General features: G+C 41.2%; 1 protein-coding gene across 2 annotated transcripts in view; it reads right to left on the bottom strand.

Moving 5' to 3' along the window:
- Window positions 1–22,698, bottom strand: part of LOC109982366 (inactive N-acetylated-alpha-linked acidic dipeptidase-like protein 2) — a 504,674-nt gene that overhangs the window by 432,435 nt on the left and 49,541 nt on the right. The window contains exon 1 of one of the 2 annotated variants that reach the window (XM_065956061.1): window positions 17,277–17,674. The exons of the other annotated variant lie outside the window; for it this stretch is intronic. The gene's annotated coding sequence lies outside the window, so the exon portion shown is untranslated. Of the gene's footprint in view, window positions 1–17,276; window positions 17,675–22,698 lie in introns of those variants that run through there. 2 annotated transcript variants of the gene reach the window in all.

Here is a 22,698-nt window from a genome sequence, read left to right as displayed (position 1 = left end):
CTACCTATGAACGCCCACAAAGCCGTGCACTGGAAAACACACATACACTCACACACTACATGAACTCCAGGTATCAAAGCAGGTACTGCTGAGTCCACTGACAGTCCAATGAATCTGATGTCAGAGGTCCTGAACTTGGCAGCACGACAAAGAGAGGGAAGAAGACTACCAAGCAGGAGTTGTTGAAGCCCTTGACAGGGAGAACGCTGAAAGCAAAATAAACTTTAGATATATATACTGTATATTCTTATTCTGTATTTTTTGACAACATTATAATATTGGTTTGATGTCCCATAAAAAACTCATTTAGCATTCAAATTAATTCCATGTATTTCGCAGACTGACTGACTCTTGACTTTTTCTTCCGTAAACAAGGCATCATAACGACACAGCACAAATGCATGTAACCCTAATCACACTACAATATAGTTTAAGTGGTGCTCATGACTGCTTCACAGAAATGTTGTAATTGTATGGTAATTATCATAATCAGCAAGATGGGATAAACAGAGAGGATCAGGGAGTTATACACAACTGTATAATTAGTGACATGGTACTTCATTTCATGACATTCTTTGCAGTGTGTGATCATTGCACTGTAGAAAACCAAAAAATTCACATTGCTTGATATTGCTAAAGAAATGGTAGTGAAGGGAAATAATGTACTAGAATGACATTGTTTACTTTCAACTTCAGTTTGTGTTTTTTTAACAAACTGTTGACGTCAGCACTAACAAAGTTTACGTAAGTCACTGAAGCTTCTCTGCAGAGGACAATCACTGCAGTGACTTTATTTCTCACATGAATACTAAAAACACAGAATGCCATCTTTAACATTTTCTCCAGGTTGGACTGTTCAATTATATCTTTGCTTCCTTTCTGATGGTGAACTAGACCCTGACTTTGTAATAAGGGGACACATTAATGTCAAGGTCTCCTGATATTTGCCTCCTGATATTTGCGTTATTGATGAAAAGGCTTACTTTACTTTTTTTTAATTGCTTTTTCATATTAAATTGACATGACATTTAACTATTCTAAAATCACACTAAAGTACTGGCTTCAAATTGTACGTGACGCGGCACTGATTTTGCCGAGCAGCTTTTTCTCCTTCTTTGAGTTACCTAATTAAATGTATATTGCAAGATCTTACATTTGGCTTCAGCCTATTTTTCTTTCTTTGTCATTAAAGCCAAACCTGTAAAAATGTACAAACACGGTGGCATACCAACGTTAGCTTGAACCCCACTTTGACTTTACAAAACTCTGGCTGCCCCAGACATCCAGCACACACAGCTTTATGCTGAAATAATTTGTTTTCAATCATGTGATAATTTCATGCTGCAAGTAAACTTTCATTTTGAGCACATTAAGACTATTTTGTGTAGATTATTGATGGACAGAGGAAGAGACGCGGGAGTGATATTTCTCATCAATGGATGACATTAAGAGACTCTGCAAGTTTCTTGTTTTGGCATTAGCTATGACCCACAGTAGCCAGTGTTCAATTTGAATGTAGATATTTATTTAAATCAATATATAACAATTTCAGGAGACCCCATTTGAATTCAATGCGACCCCAGATTGGGTCATGACCCCAAGATTGGGAAAGCCTGTACTAACACATCTATGCACTATGCACTGAAGTTACATTTTCTACTTCTCAACTTTGCACACATTTGATTGGTACTCTATCACCGCTAACCCCACTGAAGCACAACATCTGACTCAAGCTATTTGTCAAGTTAAGTAAAAGCAGCAACACAGTCCCCAGGGAGATGTACATTTGACATTATTTGGGAGAAACTGTAATAGTATGTGGCACATTAGCGGAGGCAGGGACTTTGAAGGAGCTGAGGGGCAAGACAGGCAGGAGAAGAAGAAAAAAAATAGCAGATAAAACACCCGGCCTTCCTGGGCAGATTGACTGTGATGTGTGAAGCCTCAGTCATAAAGATAAAAAACCTTTATGTTATCTTTAAGTAATGCGGGAAGAAGACACACCTTGAGGCTTTGTGTCTGTACATTAAGTGCAGCTGGCCTGAGTTTTGTGACAGCTTGTCAGCTTACCAAATTCTCACCTCCCATTTATGGCAGGTCTTTTCAGCAAAGTGAGATTGTCTGGTTTAGTGTGCCTTATCTCAGCTTTAGAAGAAATCTTAATTTCCAGCTGCCTTACTGTTATTTATCCAATCACTTCTGAGGCTTCATTTCCCCCCATTTTCTTAAGCAGAGGTGTTTATAGTTCATATGTAGGTCTACGGTATCTACTGTGAGGTTTTTGCATGTCTGTGTTTAGACACAGACAAACTGACTTGGAAGTGCAGTCTTGGTATCCTGCAGAGTGCCACTTATCATCAAGGATCCTGTTTGTTTCTTTATCCCATCACCGAGCCCAGACAGGAGCCATCTGTGTGTTTTTGTGTGTGGAAAGTCTATCATTGAGACAAGTCCCTGCATGAACCACTGAGAGTCAATTCCCAGTTTGTCACAGGATTTCCTGTCATGTTGCCAGCTATCAGGCGGAATAGAGATATGAACTGTATGAGTTCACACAACACTGAACACGAGTGACGGTGGAGCCACTCAGCAAAGGTCTAGTTGTATTTAATAAATAGAGGAATGGATTTTTTAGGGGCATTCAAACATGTGCTTTTCAGTAACTTAACAAGTTCATGCTGTCAATATTCTACCAACAACTAATTGCTCATCTGTTTTTCAGCTTATTTAGACATACCCGCTCTTGCTGCCACCTTAGTCAATGATTGTTTTTCAAAAGTTAGCGCCGTGGTCTGCCTCCGGAGTCGAGGTGGACAGAATAGGAAGTCAGAAAAAGGAAACGAACAGAGCGTCCGGTCAATTTCAAAATCAAATACAAAATACGTACTTGTGGTCATATTTTTAATCACTTTATCAGCATTATGTCAAAACAGGCACAAAAGGAACAAAAAAATCCTCAGAAAAACATAGCAACATGTTTGCATTCCAGCTGCTCATGACTGCGCTCCACTGCGGTCATGTTCCAGAAACAGAGCCAGTGTGGCAGGGCGCGCAACGTCTGACAGAGCAAAACCGTAGCGCTGACATACTGCGGTGCGCACGGAGTATGTTGAAGTTGGGATATAATTTTGTTCTATACCTTATCCTCCTCAGGGCACCTTGTTGTGTTTCCATTAATAACCTCACTCACTTATGCAGGAGATACGGTGACATTAGGATAAGTGTATTGGCATGTTCAGCAATGACCAAAATGTTTGTGTACTGTAAGCACTCTTAATAACTCAAACTAATGACTAGGCCAAGTCCACACGTAGGCAGGTATTTTTTTAAAACAGAGGTAATCCTCCTCTGTTAAACAAAAGAATCCCGTCCACACACACTCAGTTTTCATGATGTCCACATGAAAAAGCAGAAACGCACTGCTACAGCTGTCATGAGCACGCCAAGTCAATGAGAATGTTTTCTCGCTATTCCTTTGCAATTTCCATTTCATTTTACAAAGTTGTCAATTCAGGCGCCTCTGCTCGTCAACATAGTGGGAGAGTAACTGTGTCATGTATGTGTAAGCATGTAAAAAGTCCGGTTAGCAATGTTAACACCAGCACTAGTTTGGTTACGGGTGCTATCGTACTAATCACATGTAGACTAAAAAGACAGCATCACACAATGACGTTAAACGGAGGAGAAACCGGCACACAGTCCAGCATTGTGATGGCCAAGGTCACCACCCCAGTAATGAAAAGCAGAGCGGGACACGAGGAAGAGCAGATCCATTTGTTGTCCAACGTTTCTCTTTGGTTAGTTTGTTGGAGTTTTTATGCCATATGACGGCAACATGAGCCACATGTTGAGACACCTTTCACCCCATAGGTACAGCACAATGCTGGAAGACAGAATTTCAGTTCAAAGGCAAGTGCCAAACATACAGAAGAAAGTAATTCACATCAATGTAAGGGTTATATGAAGCAGATTCCAGGCATGTTTTCTGCAGAAAGGAGATGTTGACTTAACGATCGTTTTTGACATGCACATGCAAATAACTGCAAGAATCGGAAAGGAGAGAATAAAATGTGCCAGATATCAAACTCACAAAGAAATGATTCAGTATATAAACCTAACAACCTGTCCGTACAGAGACACATGGGACACATCCGGGCACAAGTCTGATCACACAAACAGATAATGCTGTACTGCTTAAATCCCCTTCAGGACTATTGTTACCATCACTGGGTTTATTTATAATGCTCCTCTCAGAGCTGGGAGAGAAATATAATGTAGCGGTTTCTCATAAAGTCTCTAATGGATCTCTAATGGATTTGTCAAATTGACTTGGGAGGAGAGGAGCTGCTGGGAGGAAAGGGAAATGGACATAAAATGTTCTTTGATCAGTGTGAGAGTTTGTGTGTGCATGTGTGTGTGTAACGTGTGTCTGTATGTACTTGACACACCGGTTTATTTTACTCAGTCTCCATGTCATGCATGCTAAGCTATTTACTGTCTTTAACTGACAGCAGCCATCATGTGCAAAGTTTTCTGCACAACGGAAACGGAAACAATTTGTCACCTGGTACTCGGTGTCTTCCTTAGCCGTACCTTAATCCTGACGTACTTGTGAAAATAATTATGTTCTCATTTTAGGTCTTAATAATGTAGTCGAAGTTAGACTGCTTCATGTGTTCTGTCAGCCTGCTTTGTGTCATGGCATGTTGTCACACATATGCGTGTGCTGCTGTATTAAAGGCTCAGTTACATTTCCTTTTAAGGACTGCATGCTTCATCAAGGAGACTGACACTCAGCCTGACATTATGTGTCATATAAAACGTATTAAAATCATCTAAAACTGCTGCATACTAAGGTGAGTAATGCTGGAGGAATAAATACACACTCTTACATTCATGTGACATTATCCCCTGAAATACATTTTCTCCCAATATCTGCAAAAATAAATGTTTCTTATATTGTTTAGTATTACTATTTTATATTATTCACGCCTAAATTAAAAACATGTTGCTTTGTCTTGCTGAGGATGATTTGTTGTTCATGCTGTGGCTGTTTGCAATGATGATACAGAAATAGAACATATAATCAATTGTCTGTGTATTGTGTTTTATTTTGAAATCGAGCAGATGCTCTGTGCGTTTACTTCACTGACTTCCTGTTTGCGTCGATCTACTCTGTTCAGCTTGATGTGTGCTTGCAGCTGGCTCCGTCATAAATAAGTCGTTTTCACATATTCACTCCAGATAATATCTAGATCATTACGGGAGGACTACTCCGGAGATTCTCCCGACCTGGCTGTTCACACACTGTTTGCGTTCACACATCCAGCCCCTCCTGGAAATATCCTGAGTTTTTCAAGAGATATCTGCTAGTGTGAAAATGGCAATAGAATTGGTGTGTATTTGAAACAGAGCACAGCGGAGGGTGGCTGTTGGCATTCTCCAGAGACGGATCACAGCGACTAGAGACTGACTAGAGTGGTAGCGAGCGGCGCCATAGTACGGGTAATGCTGACAACTAACAACAGGCACAGACACAAATGTCCACAGAAAAAAAGTCATGTTAAAACACAACCCTTCAATAGTAGCCTGAAACAATGATGAAATTCAGGTCCCCTTTGCACCCCGCTCCACAGTAGGTACGGTTTGTACAAGGACATCTCTGGTTCAAAGAAGACAGCTATGAAAGCATGACAGTCTCTAATTTTGCTGCAGCTATGAAAAGGCTGACCTTCAGCTCTTCTGAACACCAAAATGATTTTTTTAAACGCATGATGTTTCTTTTATTGCCGTCTCCTTCCCCTTATGACACATTCCTGACAGCCCTGTCAACTCAGCCGAGAGACCTGTTGTGACAGATCTGGCTTCCTGCTTGAACCCTCAACTCAGGTTTTGTTGACTTCTGTATGAGGCCTACATTTTAAAACGTTACACAGTCCTCTTTTTAAATAGTTTGATGTGAGGACGGTTCATTCCTATTTTTGTCTGAAGTGCTGCGCTCTTCTATCATGAACACATGCTGCTATGAACAAAACTTTAAGCCAAAAAGTACAATATTTTACAGAAAAAAACCCTAAACATTCTTTAATGTCAAACTAGACACATTGGTCAATATTTAAGTTACTGTGAGGAAGTTTTTATTTGTGTCAATTTTGGCACCTCCTGTGGACAACTCAGTACAACGTAATCTCTTTTCTATTTTTGTCTCATCTAGGTTCAGGTAGTGGTTTATTTTGGGGCTTTTTATGGTTTTATAGAGAGAGAAAGTGGGGAAAGGAGCCACAGGTCGGATTCAAACCTGTATCACCCACTTAGAGGATTACAGCCTGATGCAGGCACACTAGGTCACCGCCGGCACCCTGTTAGTACTGTTTTTTCTTATCTTGCTTTTTTTTAACACACATTCAATATAACACTCCTGAAGAATAGTCCAGTGAAAGGTTTAGCATGCGGTCTATCAATTCATTTGTCACCTACCCCTAAGAAGCAGTTTTACCTGCATTTTCCATTTAGTCTGTGCACGCTGCATTTTTGGAGCGTGAGGGCAGCCATGAGCATACGATCAAGAGTCTTTATATTGTGTTTTAGTTTGAAATTGACAGGATGCTCTGTGCGTTTCCTTGTCATACTTCCTGCGCGGGTCGATCTATTCTGTTCAGCTTGACGCATGCTGGCAGTGCAATATGTCAAAAATGGACTTAGTGTGTATTTTAAACAGAGCAGAACGGAGAGTCGGAGGGCCGCGGATGTGTGACGTGGAAACACTGATTCGAGTGGCATTGTCGTAGCACATGGAGCTAACGGACCACTAGGTCTAGGTTTATTTTGGGGCTTTTTATGGTTTTATAGAGAGTAGCATTAGCAGTAGTAGCATTAGTAGCATTGTCGTAGCACATGGAGCTAACAGACCGCTACGCACACAGACTATGTGATAAAACTGAAGTTCGGCATAAATATGAACAATATTTAAATAATCAATCTTGTTATTGATGGTCTTTGCAATCAATCTTAACGTTGGTCTGTTTGAGAATCACATAAAAGCTCCTCACAGGAGCTTGAATTGACATCTATGTATTTTCATTACTTTAAATGTGTCACACGATAGTTTAACGAGGCAGGGATGAGCTTCTTTATTTCCCATGAGACTTGGAAGATGAACATTAGGTAACTCTGTCGGTATTATCAACAACATCGAGGCTGCTCAGGCAGAATTTCAGGGTTCAGTTACAAAAGGTTTCAGATTTATCGTTTAGGGAACGGTGAGCTCTTTTTGGTTACCATGGGTACATAAACATAGAAATAAAACAAGTTTGAGTTTGTAGATCTGTCAATCAATTGTGAGAGCTGTGAGCTTCTTCAACAGCACAGTGTCCTGAGTAATTAAGTTAATTTATGCAAATTCCACAACTGTGTTTAATACATGTTTTTTATGGGAATCATTGGATTCTAGAGTCGGTTTTATCTCGATAGTTGCAACAGCTACTATTGGCTAGGGAGGTCAGTCTGATCAGTGAGTCTGGAGGACTCATGGTCACCATATTAATCTGCAGAAATAATTAATTTGGTCTGTTTACTATTGGGGGAAAACTGGGGGGAAAAAAAACAAGGAGGATCAAAAGTTACAAAAGCTGTATTGTGACAGAGGGAGAGAGCTCACTTTGTAATCTCTCTCTGTCCACCTCTCTTTCTGACTTACACACAAATACACACACACACAAATACACACACGCATGCACGCACTCACGCATGCACGCATGCACGCACACACACACACACACACTCTTTGGGAACCACAAGTAAAGGTCACCGACTGCAAACATGTGAAAAGACTCGTTCACAATCACAAACCAAACATCGAATTAAATCAATAAAAATCGACACCCAAATATCCAAACCTCCATTCCATACTCCTGACCACAGCAATCATACACACACACACAAATACACACTCCCTCAGAGTGCCCAACAGCGTTCACCAAACTCGAGCAGGAAGTGTTGCTCTGGCCGCAGCTCAATTTGTCCGTTAACTAAAGGTCAAGGCAAGTGTGTTTTACCGAGGAGTCGGTATTTCAGAGCTCATTTGCTCCCCTTCACTTCCCCCTCGCACACAGTGTTGAATGCAGCAATTTACAGCAGGCAGAGAAAAGCAGGAAGAAAAGATAAAAGTTCTGTTTCCATCTGACCGTCAAGGCAATTTCATACGAAGCACAGAGAGTGCAAAGAAATAGATTTATCATTGAGTGAGTTGGAGTTGAAATAAGGTCAGACACTCATGAGGTTGTTGTTGTCATTGTAAAACACATACAGCCATTATTTCACCCACAAAAAGGGAGTTGAAAACAAAGAAAATTGGTTTAACATCCAGTACACGTCTATCTAAGGTCCGGTACGTCAGAGTCCAAATGGACCTCTGTAATCCTCCTCTGTACCAAAATCAGTCCATGAAGCAGATACACAGCTTTGATTTTCAGCAACTCAACAAAGTCTAAATTGAAGATGAGTCCCAAGTCTTTACTTCACGCATACATTCAGTCAGCTAGTCAGCAGAGTACCTTCCTACCAGAGTCCTGTGTGAACCCTCTTTGCATCCTGTACCGGTCTGCTTTGTTCCAAGACTCCAGGCCAGTCATAGGGAGGCAGAGTTCACTTTGATTTACAGAGATAATAAAAGACTGACAAAGTGAAAAATCCACTTTGACAGTGTTTTTGAACATATATTTGGGTAACCTGAGTGTCTACTGACCCACAAAATGTGAAATAAACCCATCCAGTCCTTTGTTTTTTTGTCTGCATAAGTCTTACAACACAAAGAAAAATGCTCTGTTTCAAATTTGCTCTTTGGACTGTTTGAAAAGGTGGAAAAGGGGGATAATATGTCCTCTTTAAATATATTTAGCCAAGAACTTTTTTCAAACTTATATGAAGAAAGAGTTGTTCTTCGATTACAACTATTTATGAAACATACAAAATGTGTTTCGTCCTCCATCTAGGGTTTACTTTAATCACTGATTCTTGAGACATGGGACAATTCCTCAACATCAGCATAATCCTCAATATCATCCTCATCCTCATCCTCATCCTCATCCTCATCCTCATCCTCATCCTCATCATCATCCTCAACATCAACATCAGCCTCATCCTCAGCATCATCAACACCTCAACATCAGCATCATCCTCAGCATCATCAACACCTCAACATCAGCATCATCCCCAAACTCAGCATCATCACCCAACATCAGCATCATCCTCAACATCATCATCCTCAACATCAGCATCATCCTCAACATCAGCATCATCCCCAACATCAGCATCATCAGCATCATCCTCAACATCAGCATCCTCACCAACATCAGCATCCTCACCAACATCAGCATCATCCTCACCAACATCAGCATCCTCACCAACATCAGCATCATCCTCAACATCATCATCCTCAACATCAGCATCATCTTTAACATCAGCATCATCTTCAACATCAGCATCATCCTCAACATCAGCATTATCTTCAACATCAGCATCATCTTCAACATCAGCATCATCTTCAACATCAGCATCATCCCCAACATCAGCATCATCCCCAACATCAGCATCATCCTGAACATCAGCATCATCCTGAACATCAGCATCATCCCCAACATCAGCATCATCCTCAACATCAGCATCATCCTGAACATCAGCATCATCCCCAACATCAGCATCATCCTGAACATCAGCATCATCCTGAACATCAGCATCATCCTCAACATCAGCATCATCCTCAACATCAGCATCATCCCCAACATCAGCATCATCCTCAACATCATCATCATCCTGAACATCAGCATCATCCTCAACATCAGCATCATCCTCAACATCAGCATCATCCTCAACATCAGCATCATCACCAACATCAGCATCATCCTCAACATCAGCATCATCCTCAACATCAGCATCATCCTCAGCATCATCCTCAACATCAGCATCATCCTCAGCATCATCCTCAACATCAGCATCATCCTCAACATCAGCATCATCTTGAACATCAGCATCATCCTCAACATCAGCCTCATCATCAAAATCAGCATCTTCACCAACATCAGCATCATCCTCAACATCATCATCTTCACAGTAGTATTATGTAGCAGTGTGTAACATACCAATCATCATAGTTCAAAACATGAAAATATGTATTTATTTCTTTGAGGAATTCCTCACTGTATATTCTGGCCTTGCATTTGTTTTTTTCTTTTTTTCTCTAAATCTACAGCTTTACATGGAGCTTTGATGGGCACAACAAAGGATCAACTGTCCTCCACTGACATCACTCAGGGAATTAAACTCAGATCCTCCCAAATGATCTCAAAACTAAGTCAGTTATAATAGTTTCTGCAGCTCTGTTTGTAACAAAAAATGCTTCAACTTCTCAGGTCATAAGAGATGTGTTGTAGACATGTGGACCTGAGCATTTCATCCATCACATTTTATTTTAATATCACATTATTTTATGAATTATTTTAAATATTCTCAAATGTCTTATTTCAAATGTACATGCATGCATTCTTATGAACACCCACAGCTACATTTAAATACTTTGTATGGTATTCAAATATTTAAGGGCTACTTTTTCCTTATTTAAATCCAAATGGGAACTTAAATAAAGGTCTTCTGATAATAATGGGATTTACTTTTAATCTCATTAATTATGAAGATGTATTTCCTCTGTTATTTACTTTATTAATTACGGATGGTGTTGATCTCTTGGATGAATAAAGTAATAAAACGCAAAAGGCCATAACATTTTTTTAAAGATATTTTTGGCCCATTTTTGCCTGAAATGGATCGGGAAGAGAGACAGGAAAACATTGGGAGGAGAGAGTAGGGGATGACATGCAGCAAAGGGCCGAGGTCGGACTCGTACCCACGGTCACTGCAATGAGGAATATAGCCTCCGTACATAACCACTAGGCTATCCAGCACCCCGAGCCCAGGACATTTTCAGGTTTACAAAGCTTCTAACATATCAGTTTTTTCCCCACATTAAGTTTTCTGTGATTAATGATCCACATGGTCCACAGCGTAGACATGATGTATAAACGATCTCCATTATCTCCATTATCAAGTTCTGGCTGTATCTGACTAAAATGACTCAAAATAAGCAACAAAGTCAGTAAAGTAGCGGTCAGTTTGTCTTGTAAACCAAGTACACTTCATGATCACATGAAGCCATGCATGAGTTGTATTATGACGTTATGAACAAGAGGTTACCATGGTGAGTGGGTGCAGGCCAGCAGGGGAATGGGGAGGGGGGACAATAGTGCTTCAACACGGTATGGGGCAACTGAGCCTAGTGTGAGTGCGCGGCACCCTTAAGCCTGATGTACGTGCTGAGAGGGCCAGATCACGTCTGTGCCTGTTTGTATTTATGTATTTGTGATTTTGACATGTGTTGTTTTTACTACTGTTGTGCTGCTTGTGAAGATGACGCTTCCGTGTTACACTGCTGATGGTGTAAGGATCCATTCATCAGCCCCAAACCATATGTTATGTAATACTGTTGATTTTTCAAAGTCTGTATGAGTAATCACACCAGCGTTATGCTGCTAATGTCATCTGTCATCTTGTCCCGTTTACTTTAGACTGTCTTTAGTGATGAAGTGTGCAGAGTGGATATCTGAGCAACAGGAACTCAACGAAATGCAAACATGCTGAGTTACAGACACTCCAGAGAGTCACTATATCAGGCATAAACACAGTCAAGCTACTTTATTCTTTTAATAAGACAGTGTGCCCTCCGCCTCCCCTCCTGAGCCTGTCTGCGTCTACCAAGAAAAACACACACACACTCCCAGACACACACACACACAGACACACACACAGACACACACACACACACACACACACACACACACACACACACACACACACACACACACACAGCATACTGAGGTACATTCAAACTTCAAATACATGTGTGATCTTTCCTGTTCAATATAAATCTACTCCTATCATTGTTACAAAAGTGCGGCTCACATGCTGTAAAAATAAATTCATCGTACTGCGTTGTCCACAGGGGGTGCCATTCATGTTGGGAAAATAACGGTTTAGACATTAACAAAACAAAACAGTGATGAAAAAGGAGAGAGACAAACTGAGAGAGCCTGACAAAGCCTGTGACTGAGTCGATTGACAGTACTAGTAACGACATGAATATGACTTTAATTAAGGCTGATCATACTTCAAAACAAGACTTAATGATCATTGTTGGTCTTTGCAGATATATTATCAAAGGTAACTAATATCGGGCACATCTCTTTCTATCAGCCAGACAAATGGTATATTGAACAACCGTGCAGCTAAGCTGCTGTGATTAGCCGGGCCTGACCATTTCTATTGTCCTTTCTCTTTTGTTCAACGCTCTCTTCACACAGGACGATGGAACTGATCAACACAGTGCAGCTGGTTTAACCTGAAAATTACATGCAACTGAACGTGAAAAGAGCTGAAATGTTTTTAATTCAAACGGTTTTGTTTTGGTGGTGCATTAAAAGCCACCACGCAAATGCCAATGAGCTCCATTGTACTGATTTGGGCTAGAGCCGCTATCTCCAAACCACAATGGAATCACACCAACACTTTCCGCTCCTCAGAGAATAAAGGGAAAGATATCCCCTGGTGATTTGGGCCTTGAGACATGGTCTCAGACATGTGCAGCACACACACACACACACAACACACACACACACACACACACACACACACACACACACACACACACACACACACACACACACACACACACACACACACTCTGCCTTGAGGTATCAGCTTGCCTTTGTGCGGAGATGAGTAGTCAAGGCTGTCCTTATCATGGCTTGATGATAATAAAGAAGGCGGGATGCCTTTCTCCCACATGGAAAGACGATAACAAAGAAAGTGCTGGACTGTCTGAGATACCGCAGCGCAGACTAGACTCCCATCTTCTCCATCCTCCCCTCCCTCATTCATTCCCGCTGCCCTTTGCTTTTTCTCCCCCTCTCCTTTTTCCTTTTGTTGTTTGAGAGACACATCAGATCGTGTTGCAGACGAAAAGAGTGAATAGAAGACAGGTGATACCGCGTCTGCTAGCACGGTAGGAATGTCAGATGGTATTAAGAGGAGAAAAAGCTGAGAGAGAAAAGAGGGTTGTGGGGTGGGGAGAAAATCAAAGAGCAGCAGGTGCATAGCAAATCAGGAAGCTGGGAATATTCATGTAGCAGCGGAAGGATAAATGAGCCTGACCGAAGGGCTTTGCAAAAAGTACAAATCTTGTAAAAAATGAGAGAAGAAAATATTCTTTTAAAAGATTTGATTGTTGACAAACGCTGATTTAATTATGTTCAGATGAGCTTGTTAAATTTTTTGTGTTTGAGAAAATTGAACAAATATTAGGGCTGTGGATTTTTACTGGTCTCACTATTCAGTTGGGATTACGATTACACTGTCTACAAGTCGATAAACAATGCACAATTTATTTTTTATTCATGGTTCATTTGAAAGAGAAAGATACAATATACAGAGCCGAACTGAAAACAGCATTCAATGCAAGTATCATAGTGTTAGCAGAATCGTCAACGTCCGCACCCAAGTTGAGAAATGCTCTGATTACTACAAACGAGTCAGAATGTCAGACTTGAAGAAAAATACTCTGCTTCAGTGAGAATGTCCATGTGAGGACTACAAGAAGACTGGAGGAAGGAATCAGAAAGGACAAGCTCAGAAATTAACTTCATCCATGCACTGTGTACACACACTCAACAAAAATACACACACACACAAACCACAAGCACACAGTTCCACAGGGGGAACAATCTTTTGTTTCTGTTAATCTCAATAAATCAACTTAAGTTTGTACTCGGTTACTGCGGTTCTTTGAAAATGAAGGGAAATGAGTCAAAATAATCAAATAAAGAAGTTAAGTTACTTTTTTAAATGTGTGTCGTCACCTTGTGCAGCTGTTCAAGTGATGTGGCTTCCTCTGGCGTTGCGCTGACTCAAACATGGCGCTGACCTTAGACGACTTTGTGGGTGCAAATCATGTGGATGCATTTTTGTAGTTGCGCAGGGAGTGTGTAGTGTTGGTTTAGTTTATACCGGCTAAGTGTCTGTGGACATGATCTACAAATGTGCAGCTGGCTCTTAAATTCTGGGCGTCAGACATCCAAGCGGACCCTCGCGGACACATGCAGATGATGAAATTTACGTCACTTGGACCCTCACTGACCCTTGCGGCGGCACAAATGGGTAAATGATGCAAATGAGTGCAGCTGCTCAAAACAAATCCGATGCTGAGCTGTGGCCTCTTTCAGTTTCCATTCCCCCCCTTCCACATATTTCACCTCTGAACACAAACTCATTTAAATACATATTGCATGATGCCAAACACACACACAGAAAAAAACAGATATGCTTTTTTTTTTCTTAACTCAACTTGTGCAAACAGAACTGTTGTAATGCTTCTACATGTTGTTTCACACTAAAAAACTATATTCTGGAGGAATACATGAGCCCCTCTTAAGAGCTATACCAATGTGTAGGACGGGACAAAATAAGGTCAGAAGTTGTTGTTTTTTTGTAGCCTAAGGAGTAGTAATAAGGTCAATATGAAAAAGCCGGTAGTTGCTGGTACAGTGGAGATTGCATTGTCAAAACTCTAACAATGACAATATTAACATAGTAATTTGTCTGTGTTTGGCAAGCATGCTTTTTATAGTGTGCATAGTCTTTGTTAAGCGTGTTAGTATGCTAACAATAGATGAAACACATTTGACAAAGTGTAGCTGGAGCTGCTGATAATGTAAGCAAGTCTTTGGTCAGACGCCATGACTTTAAGTTTTTTTGTCCTTTACTCATTGTGTTTCCGTAACAAGGCCAAGTGAAAGCTCCATCATCATTACGCCTTTGTGCTTTCCATAGACTGTAAATATTAATGGACGAAGCCTAAGTGACGTCGGCCATCTGTTCCTGCAGGAGGCGCTCATCGGCAGCAGCCTCCACTCTGGAAAGCCTTACTTTTAGTCAACCTAATCACAGGCTGAGAGCTGAGGCAGGTTTTTAGGCCTCCTGAAAAACAATTACATCGCACCCACCTGTCAATCGTGTCAGCTACGAGCCTAACTATGGATAAGACGTATTGTTTTTAAATTCGAAATGGATGCGTTTTTTTTTTTTAAATGAACCCCCTGTACAGTATGTGATGGTGATGACAATAACTAATCAGACCTATTTCATTTTTTTTGTACCAGGCTGAAAACATGTTATTCATGCTGTACTTTTTGGCTGTGGTGTTTATGTGACTTCTGGGGCTCCTGGCGACAGCCTCAAGCGGCTTCATTTCTCATCACCAGAGGTTGCCGCTTTTTACTTTCACACAGCATCCACAACAGCCTATTGGTCCAGACGTGCGTTCACATTGCAAAGCGGTGTTGAAGAAGCACGAGAGGCATGACATGTGAACACACAGCTCTTTAATTATGCTGACAGTCAACTTGTGAACAGTCAGAATGTTTAAAGGGTGCGTAAGATGGGATCCTCTAATGTCTGTGCAAATTTCTGGCTGAATGTTGTAGTGGTTGATATGATAGTCCCCTAAATCAGTTAAATATTTGACTTAATGACGGCATCAGAATGAAAAATGCAAATGCAACCAGGAGCAATTTGGGATTCAGTGCCCAAGGACACTTCAAAATGTGGCCTGCAGAAGCTGGGGATCAAACCACCAACTGTATAAGTGAGAGATCACGATGACATGAGTATACCACTTAATTGCAGGGATCATATAAGTGGTTCGTCAAACATATTTGACCTAACATCAATCACATTGTTTCTGTGCAAAGAGAAGTGATCAGCGTGCACATAGTGAATAATGAATGAACTACATCATATACAAATTGTGCTACTAAACTGAAACTAAAAGATGAATAGTACTTTTTAAACAAAAAAGGTTTTTGTAGGGTTTGCTTCTCAGTTCAATTATGTCTTCCATGGATCAAGTCAGGGAAGATGAAACGTATGATGTTTTCAGAATATCACAAGACCACAAACTAAGAAGCCAAAGCTTGAAAAGAAATGTGTGCAGTATGGAGTATAAAACAAGCCGAATGTGTTTGGTTCATGAGTGGGGGGACTAATGGAGTATCATCTTCTTCCTGCACTATTGCTTGATCCCATTTTTGTGTGCATCTAAATCTGCAATAAGAAAAGCTAAAATGATGTGCTTACAAGTACAACACTTTTCCCTAAAAAATGGGTAACTGTAGCGATACAAAATCCTTAGATTTTGACCAAAGTTTTGCTCTGCAGTCACGCCTACCGTTGCAGTCAACCATTTGTGCTTTTTTATTGACTTGCAAGTATCTATCTGCAACCCTTCCTTAATATGAATTAGTATTGTGTTCTATTTAAAGAGTAGTCTCCCTCCCACTTCTTACTATTTCTGTCCGTCACATGCTCTAGTGCCACCAGGAGCCTGCAGCCACAACATCTGTTAAATACCAACCCCTGTGTGTGTGTGTGTGTGTGTGTGTGTGTGTGTGTGTGTGTGTGTGTGTGTGTTCATACTACCCCTGACACATGCAAAACAAGGTAAGACAAAACCACTGTAGGTAGGCGACGTTGTACTGCAGCTCCTTTTACTCCCCCTCTGGCCCCTTTGTTAATGATATGTTACTGAGGAGGGTCCTCTAGAGGACGGTGTACAAATACACACAGAACACAGTGACGGTATAATCAGTCGCGTGGTAACCGACACACCAACACATTCATTATCAGCCAACATCACTTAAATACTCAGGAAGCAAATGAAACTGAACAACAATCCTATCCCAAACTGAAGACACAAACTAACAGAAAACTGAGTTTCTGTCGCTACTTTCACTTTTGCTTTCCATCATCACTCTCGCACTGCATGATGGGTAGGTTTTGGAGTCGAACATGACAGCATGCAACACTTCATTTCCCTCCTGTGTATTTAAATTGAGCTACTGCTGCTCATTACAAACGAGGGACATTATTGCTATATTGTTTACTGGACTCAATCTCAAGGCAGCCCGGGTTCATGTACAGTGATTAACCTGAGTGACTCTTTAACCAGCGAATGGCCGGCAGCATAGAAAACACAGCCAGTGATGGATGGAAGAAAGAAAGAAAGAAAGAAAGCAACTAATTATCTCAATTTGGGAGAACCGAGAGCATGCATCCACATTCACACATCCAGTTTAATAAGCACTTTAGCTGTGAACAAACTTGATCTACACATTTACCTTGCAAAGCTGGTTGAACAGCCCCCGGTTGTTTCCTCAGTCTGCCTGTCTGTCTCTGTGTGTGTGTGTGTCTCAAAGAGGCTGCAGCAGAGGATAAAGGCCGCTCTATTTGCTTCTCTTCTATGCTGCAGCTGCCGTGTTTCTCCAGCTCGAGCACAGGAGCAGACAGGAAGAGGTGGCCGGCTTGTTTACCTGACACTCTGCCTGCCTGCCTACAAAACACACTGCTTGGTTACTTATGTAACTGCTTGCCTGAAACCTTTCTGGGTGTTTACCTGTCTACAGTCACTGCCAGGCCCCTCTCACCTTTCCACCTGCTTGACTAACCTGTTGTGTTTAAGTTCACCTGTCTGCCTGAATGCTTGCTGTTCTGTGTGTGTATGTGTGTACTGACATTAGCATAGCCCTTCCTCCTTTCTTACCTGCACTCATCTAACCTGTTTGTCATTGTGCTGCCTGGATGTACAGTGTGTGTGTGTGTGTGTGTGTGTGTGTGTGTGTGTGTGTGTGTGTGTGTGTGTGTTTGATTGGCAGTGCTTTTTTCTTTGCTGTCATTCATAGTGTTTTTTTTCACTGTAACCAGACACACACACACACACACATGAAATATAGGACTGAAGGTTGCAATTGTATCGTCCCCACATGTTTATTCACTGTGGACTAATAATAAATGTAACTGTGATCTTAGTTTACTTTAGTGTTGCAGTACTCGAAATCGGTCTTCGTCTCAAGACTTCACTTTTTGAAGGTCCCGTCTTGGAATCGAAAGCATTTTTATTCTGTCTGGTCTCTGCAGCTCCTCTCACATCCTCCCGGCAGACTGTCCAGTGCCTCGGAGCGTATAGCGGCCGAAAGCAGCGTCATAGAACGTTTTTGTTTTACTCTGTCAAACAGTTAAGGGGACAGAGCCAGAGGAGCTGAGGGGCCGTCCTGCTTCATAAACTGAGAGGTAGTCCAGTGCAAGGCCATGGACTTGAGCTTCTATAGAGCTTTCTAGCCTTTTAAGTACTCAGAGTGGTTTTACAACGCATGTCACACCTACACATTCACACACTGATGGCAGAGGCTGCTATGTTAAGTGTCACACATTCAACTGGGGTTACAGTATCAGTATCTTGGACAAGGACACATCAGACATGTTGCTGCAGGATCTGAGGATCAAACCCCCGACTTTCCAGTTGAGAGACAACCGACTCTACCAACTGAGCCACAGCCGCCACGTAGCGCTTTATATCTAATACAATGATTCTAAATTCAACACAAATCTCACAGGCAGGCAGTGTAAATACTTAAACATTCGTGTAATGTGAGGTCTCCTTCTGGTCTTTGTTAGCACTCGTGCTGCTGAGTTTTGAATTTATTGCAGCGGATTTATTGTATTCTTTGGTCGACCAGAAAGGAGAGCATTACAGTAATCTAGCCTGCTAGTTATAAAAGCGTTCATTAGTCTCTCCGGTTGCTCAGGGAGAGACACAACCTCACTTTACAAATGTTCTTTAAATGATACAAATGCTGTTTTTTTTGTGATGGAGCGGACATAAACTGGCTTCAAATTAAAATCAGACTCAAATGAATCATCCGTCAGGAATGCTGATGGGCCTTTGTCCTGATTTCACTCCTGCACATAAAGAATGCAGTATGTTTTATTTAAGTGTGACCTCATTCAGCATCTCACCCAGTCTCCTTCAGTCACTCTGAAAAGGTTGGATAGGTCTGCATGCTGTCATAAATAAAAAAAACTACTATTATTAGCAACACCAGATGGATTTTCCCTTTTAAAGGGATGCAGGTTGGTTGAAGGTTGGTTATTCCATTTGTCAGAGATTTGGAGCTCAAACTGTCTTTTTTACATTTTTTTGTGAGGAAATTGTTCATCTCTCTCTCTCTCTCTCTCTCTCTCTCTCTCTCTCTCCTTCAAAATTGAAAATGGACTCAATATGATTTTTTGCCATGAATGAGCAGGCTTGACACGTAGCTGACTACATGTTATAACAACATCACAGCCATCTGGCTCTGAAATAGCATTCCTTGTGGAGGCGTGAAGAGTGAGTCATACAGTAACCTCACAGCTTCTCCCTTAAGTTTGGACATCAGATATGGGCAAGGTCCAAAAGAAACTGGTTGAAGAGATCAGAAAACAATGGGTGAAGCGAGAAAGAGAGGCGGGTCTGAGGGGACTCAAGGTTTTCAGATGTGCTCTCATGTCGCTTCTACAGCTTTCAATATAAAGGCTTGAGCTCACAAGTGAATTGATCTTCTGGCTCTGGTTTCCAGGGAGGGGCTCCAATTAAAGGAAGAGTCATATCAATTCAGAGGAATATCAATATAAAGGAGCTACTGATGAATGACTCTGTCCTATAATGATGAAACATTTCATTCATTCTTGACTGTGGGGGGGGGGAGGGTTGACTGCTTATGCGTCGTGCAAAATGATATGAAACATAGCATTAACAAAACGCTATGCTGCTTTTCAGCTTAGATGTGGCTGACAGTATAAAAAGGTTTTAAAAAACTCACTGACATGCTAAATCCATGCTGTCGATCCAATCCCTATGTTCACAGTTTATGCTCAGCCAATGTAACCCCTCCGAGCTCCAGCCACTTGAAGATATCAGAGAAGTTTTTTACCCTCTTAAAAACAGAGTCAGTAGCCTTTTCCTGAAATAATATCAGACTTCTACAAAAGTACTGCAGCTCAAACATCACTTCTGGGACACGTTACATGTGGGGTGGCTACTGTGTCTGCAGAGAATCAGCATCTAAACCATCCTAAATATGGACATCATCAAACAAAACCATCATCATCATCATCATCAAAAACATCATTGTCATCAATAATATAATTTAGTGTGAGGTGCTCATGACAGAGCTGGGTCTTTAGCTTTTTCTTAAAGGTGCAAAAGGAACCTGCAGATCAAATGGAGTTTGGAAGTCCGTTCCACCACTGGGGGGCGACAGAGAAGAGTCTAGTTTTTCTTGTAAGCAAACAGCAGAGTTTTAAATTTAATTTAATAAAAGAGATCAGTTCATGTTTGGAGTCCTTAATGTACTTTTTCCCATGCTTTCATTGCTACTTTGTTGCATACAGAAAAATCCTGTATTGTAAAATTGTGTGCAGTTTAGAGGCAGCAGGACCTTCACAGGACTGAAGGCTGTGAGTGACATATTAAGGAACCAACAGGAATCTAGTTAGCATAAACCCTTGAAAAGTATGATAATGAAGTTTGATAATGACTCTGTCTTTCTCTCTGTTCTGACAGACTTTACAGATTAAAAAAGAGCAGCAAAGAGAAATGTTACACAGATATAAACTTCAAAATTAAACAGTGAAACCAACGGAGCTGTGTGGAAAATGATTATTCCATCCTCACTTTACAGCCTCTTGGCAGTGCACGTCTTTTTCAATTGTGTCCCTGCTGCAATGATACTGTCATCAGGCTCTCAGTGGATCAATATGCTCGCCTTTAATAGGCCTTTCATTAGCAAGTCATCAATAACCTCCCAGCAAAGGACAGCCACTCAATGCCCGACTCCCACAATGTTTTGGCAAAGAGAAAAGAAAAAGTTGAAGGTAATGCAATCAAAACATGCAGCAAATTGGATGACAAGAACAAAGTAGCTGGATAACTAAATTAATGAGATATCTCGTTGAAGAGGGACACTACTTCGCCTACTCTTAAGTATGGTTTGGAGTGTAAGTGCAGCAGTAGCCATTGAAGGAAAGAGATGAGGGTCTGAGTGGAAGCTTTAAAGTCGGACCGCCGTGCTTGATTAAAGTTTTTTCTCATCATCCAGCAGCTTCCTTATCATGGTGTGTGTGTGTTGACATTTTGAATTCTGGCAAGTCATTTTCCTATGCACATTTATTTTCACATTAGTTGGGGAAAAGATTCATCATTTTTCTTGAGTGTCAGTTTTTTATAAAGAAACTTCCTGTAAGTGTTTCTCATTTGGACTGATGAGCGCTGAAAGCATGAGCAAGCATGCAACAATACCAACAACATGCCATTTTACTCTTTTTGTGCTGTAATATTCCAAAAGCCATGTTGCCGTCCATGGAGAATCATGGCAGTCGTAAAAGTGTGAATATCAATGTATTTTGTGAACAAGAGCTCAGGCTGTATTTCTTGTAATAATTACCTCCAAGAGACTCCGGCCTTAAGAAGCAAAAGGTGCTAATGGGTAAAGTACAATTTCCTTCTGTCTGGAATATAAAGTTGGAGCACATGCATGAGCCAGGGGGTGAAATTATGTAGATCATCACCTTCTTGCATAATCAACAAATCAAATAATATAGCTCCCACACATTTGGCGGCATTTGAAGATATCAGGATGAAAAAGATGCTTATAGTATTTAAGCCCTCAAGCCAAGGAATAGACACTGATGTAAATAACCGTAAAGAAGGGGGGAGGGGGATAACTTGGAGAAGGGCTGCAGAGCAGAGGCTGAGGGAGGCATGATGTGTGGTGGTCAGGCTGCCAAGATGGCTGTGGTCTGCCAGCACTGGAGGAGTCTGGTTTCTCATTTATACACCGCTAGGCACGAGCATAGGGATATACTCACCACACTTTGAATTAAACTCCGACCTTCAGTGTCTCAAAATGTCAGCATATGAAATGAAAAGTCAGTGTCCTGTCCAAAAAGTCATCATGAATTAAGGGGAAAAAAACATGTCTCTAAAAAGCAAAGCTCAAAGGGAGTGGTGATGAGTTGCAGCCACACTGCCAAGTCGGCCAACGGTGGAGGAGGCCTGTCTGTTCTTACACGCCATGAGGCGTGAAGATGATCATTTTCTAAGTATAACACTACATAATGGACCAAACGTAGAGGTCACGTCCATCCAGAGGCATAAAAGGACAAGTAATGGAATTAGTGTGCTAGCCTCCGTTTCCCTCTGGTCTTACAGGTAGAAATAATATTTTACCGTCATTTGAAATAATTGAACGCCCGCTGTTGGAGGTTATTAGCCATCTTCTCCACGGGCATTTCCTTTTTTTATATTGAGCTATTCAAATTTAATACCAGTTTGAACATCGTAACATGACCAGATAGGGAAGGGTGTCAGAACACCATTTGCATTACACTAACATTGACATGGAACTATTCTGAATGTTCATGAACTTAATAACCTTAATCAAGAAGTGGTCTGATTGCTGAGAGGTACATATACTGTAACACTAGATGTCCCATTAGGATCCAAGACCAGATAATAAACATGTGTGTTAAATACACAGTATGTCAATTCCACCACCAGGGGGCGTTCAGACAAAACAATAACAAACGATGACTCTGAAGCTGGCGGGGAATCTACCCTCCCCACCTCTGAGTCAAACGAACTCTGAGTAGTCAAGACGACCGGGCGAAACTGACCTGAGGAACAGAATATGTTTACCGACAGGCGACTGTATCCAAGTATAATTT

Source organism: Labrus bergylta, chromosome 6 (assembly GCF_963930695.1).
Source record: "Labrus bergylta chromosome 6, fLabBer1.1, whole genome shotgun sequence".
In the NCBI taxonomy this organism is placed as follows: domain Eukaryota; kingdom Metazoa; phylum Chordata; class Actinopteri; order Labriformes; family Labridae; genus Labrus; species Labrus bergylta.
The sequence above is the reverse complement of the archived record's forward strand: the minus strand, read 5'-3'. Positions and strand labels throughout refer to the sequence as shown.